This window comes from Grampus griseus (assembly GCF_964374135.1).
Source record: "Grampus griseus genome assembly, chromosome: 14".
NCBI lineage: Eukaryota > Metazoa > Chordata > Mammalia > Artiodactyla > Delphinidae > Grampus > Grampus griseus.
This window is the reverse complement of record NC_139008.1, coordinates 60,333,336-60,337,469: the sequence shown is the minus strand read 5'-3', so window position 1 is coordinate 60,337,469 and position 4,134 is coordinate 60,333,336.

Here is a 4,134-nt window from a genome sequence, read left to right as displayed (position 1 = left end):
GGGTGTGATTTGGGTACTTAACTACTTGTTAATCGCTTCTAGGCGATTCAAGGACAAGAGGAGCACCTCATGGCCAGAAGCTGAACAGCGCCACCAAGCTGACAGGCTGTTTCAGTGGTGGCCAAAGCCCACACCCACTCTTATTTTTAATTTCAATTTCAATCCAAGTAATAAATATACATAATGTTTAAGAGTTAATTACTACTACGAGTTAGATACTATTACAAAGCTTATAACAAAAATCCCCTTTCTCACCACTAAGTCCCATCCCATGAAGCAATAACTCATTCTATGTTTACTTCTTTATACCTGACTATGGTGTCACTTCAAGATTTTCAAATTTTAGACCTTTTCTATTAACTTACAGCTATGGAGAATAAAAATTTAGTCTCTCCCTCCCTCTCTCTCTCACACACACACACACACACACACACACACACACACACACACACACACATACCCTCCTGCTCCAATTTTCCCAAAATAATTATATCATAATTTCTGGTTAAATCAATGTACTGTTCTTACATTATAATGACAGTGTAATATTATTTCCAGCTGAGTGTTGTAGTTTATGATGATTACAATGTTCTTCTTACAAATTGTCTTTGTTTTCTTGGCTTTAATAATCACCTTGGCTTATTTGCTTAGTTTTCTGTGAGTAGCTCCAATCCATCCTCAAATTCTTTGCCAGAACTCCAATCCTCTACAATTGCCTCAGCTTTGCGCTCAGTCTAGGGGCAGTATAGTGTAATGCAGTGGTTCTCAAAGTGTGCTTCCCAGACCAACAACGTTAGCATCAGCATCACCTGGGACCTAGTGAGGCATGAAAATAATCAAGCCCTACCCAGGACTTACTGGTTAGCCGCTCTGGGGGTGGGGTCCAGCAATCTAGGTGATGCTGAGGTGCACTTGAGCTGGAGAACCGCGGTTTGTGTAAAAGTTAAGAGTTTGGGCACCAAAACCCAAGGCTGCTGGGGATCAGATTTCAGCGATTCCACTTGCTTGTAATGTGACAGCTTCCAAGTTCAATCTTCCCATTCATAAAATGGGGTCAACCGTATCTCCCTGTAATTGTTGTGAGCTTTGGGCTGTTAGGAAGCATGACAGGCTCCAGTTTTTCTTGCGGACAGCCCTCCTGGAGCCTCTGAAATCCAGTTCTATCATGCGAGGGGAGTTCAAGCCAATGGCATAGCCTCCCCACAGCCCTCCCCAGCGTCCCCCACTCAGAGTACACCCTCCACTGAGGCACCCACCTCAAGCTTCCATCCTTCAGAACATCCACAGCCCCTCTGAGGTCCCCCTCCCATACCCCATATCAGCTTCTCTCCCCTTAACCCCTTCCCATCCTCAGCTCCCCTGCTACAACCGCCATTTCAGACGATTCTCTGCCAGGGCCCGGTGCCACCTCCAGCCCCCAACCCTCAACTCCCAAGCCCCCTCCTCATTCCCACTACCCTCTGACCCAGCCCACTGGAGCAGTCTCAGCCTTCTCCCAGCTTCCATCCCTTCCACACTCCTCCACTCACCCAACCTTTCCTTCCCAGCCCAGAGCCTACTGCTTTCCCAGAGAACCCCTCCCCCCACCTCAGGGCCAGCTGCCCCTTGGGCGTTCTTACCCACTGAAGTAGTGGGGATGGGAAGGGAGCATCACCATTCTGCTTCCACTACTCTTCCCTATTCCCTGCGCTGCAGTCACACTGGCCGCTTTGGGTGCTACATCTCAGGGCCTTTGCACCTGCTCTTCCCCCTGACATGGAATGTTCTTCTAGTTGGTATGCATTACTGCTCCTTAGCAGTAATTCCCACCCAAAGGTGACCACTGATATGATTTCTGCAGCCACAGATCAGTGTAGCTTGCCTTTACATTAATGGAATCAAATAGTATGTACTCTTTTTCCCCATTTTTTTTACAACTTTATTGAGGTAAAGCTGCAAAAATGATGTACAAAAACTGCACTTATTTAAAGTGTACAGTGTACACTCTGAAGTGTTTTGAACATATTCCCCCCTTGAAAGTATCACAAGGTAATTTCAAGATAACGAACATATCCATCCCCTCAAAAAGTTTCTCAAGTCCCTTTGTATTCCATCCCCTCTCCCCCACCCCAACTACTAATCTGCTTTCTGTCACCATAAATTCGTTTGCATTTTCAAGAATTGTATATAGAATCATCCAGTATATACCCTTTTGTTCCTGACTTCTTTCACTTAGCATAATTATTTTGATTCATCCATGTTGTATCAATACTTCATTCCTTTTTTTTTTCCCCCCACTGAACAGCATTTCTTGGTACAAAAATACCACAATTTGGTTATCCCTTCATTTATTGATGAACATTGGAGTGTTTTCCAGTTTGGGACTTATAGAAAAAGCCACTATAAACATCCTTATGCAAGTGTATTAGTGAACACAGGTTTTCATTTATCTTGGGTAAATACCTAGGCATGCAATTACTGGGCTATAGGGTAGATATATATTTAACTTTATAAGAAACCGCCAAACCTTTTTTCTCCAAAGTGGTTGTACCATTTCACATTCTCACCCATTGGCTTAAATTTGACATCAGTCATGTTCCTGACAGCTTCTGTACTTACTCCCTCTGCCTGAAATGCCTTTCCACTAGTTTTAGCATGGCTGGCTTGAGGTCTCAGCTTGTGTCACTGTTATAGATTTAGTTGTTATAGACTGGTATAGACTTAATTCCCCCCTTCCCACCATTGCCAAAATCATATGTGGAATTCACAACCCCCAGTACCTTAGAATGTATCAATAATACATTTGGGGATAAAGTCTTTAAAGGGGTGATTAAGTTAAATGAGCCAGTTAGGGTAGGCCCTAATCCAATACGACTGTGTCCTTATAAGAAGAGGAAAAGATATCCCCACAGAGAAAATGTCTTATGAGGACACAGCCAGAAGGCAAGCCGTCTACAAACTAAGGACAGAGGTCTCAGGAGAAACCAAACCTGCCAACACTCTGATCTTGGACTTCTAGCCTCCACAGCTGTGAGAAAATAAATTCCGTTAAGCCACCCAGTCAGTGGTATTTTGTTATGGCAGCCCTAGCAAACTAATACAGAGGCCTTTCAATCAGCATTTTGTAACCATGGGAGTAACTGACTCAGGCAAGAACCATAAATGAATGCTAAAACCAGTGGGTGAGAGTCTGATGAAGAACAGGGTAGTCTCAAAATATCTTCCCACAAGACACTTAATAATTACAAAGGGAAAAATAGTAACTTTTCAGTGTAGTACCTTGGCAGACACCACCTTAACCAAATGATCAAAGTGAACATCATCAGTATTGGAATAAAAATATGCCATGTGCCTCCTGATGTGGTACACTGAGGACACAACTCCTTTCAGTGCCATTCCTACCAAAAATGCATAACCTAATTCTAATCATGAGAAAATACCAGACAAATCTAAACTTAGGGACATCTACAAAATAACTCACCAGTACTCTTCAAAAATGTTAAGGTCAGGGCTTCCCTGGTGGCGCAGTGGTTGAGAGTCCGCCTGCCGATGCAGGGGACACAGGTTCGTGCCCCGGTCCGGGGAGATCCCACATGCCGCGGAGCGGCTAGGCCCGTGAGCCATGGCCGCTGAGCCTGCGCGTCCGGAGGCTGTGCTCCGCAACGGGAGAGGCCACAACAGTGAGACGCCCGTGTACCGCAAAAAAAAAAAAAAAAAAAAAAGTTAAGGTCATAAAGGACAAAGAAAAGCTGAATAATTAACTGCCTTTCTAGAGTAAAGGAAACTCTGGAGTCATGACAACTAAATGCAAAGTGATCCTGACTGGATCGTAGGAAATAGCTATATTATTGGGACAATTAGCAAAATTTAAATATGGAAGACATATTAAAGAATTGCATTATTGTCAAAATTCTTGATTTTGATAATTGTACTGAGATTTTGCAAGAGAATATCCATGTTCTTAGGAAGAACACACAGAAATATTTAGGAATGAAAGGGGAATGATGTCTGAAATTTAGTCTAAAGTGGTTTTGGGGGAAAAGAAAATACAAAAACATATTATATATAATACATACACAAACAAATACACAAGAGAGAATATGATAATGCAAATGTAGTAAAATATAACAAATTATTATTATGGTTAAAAATATG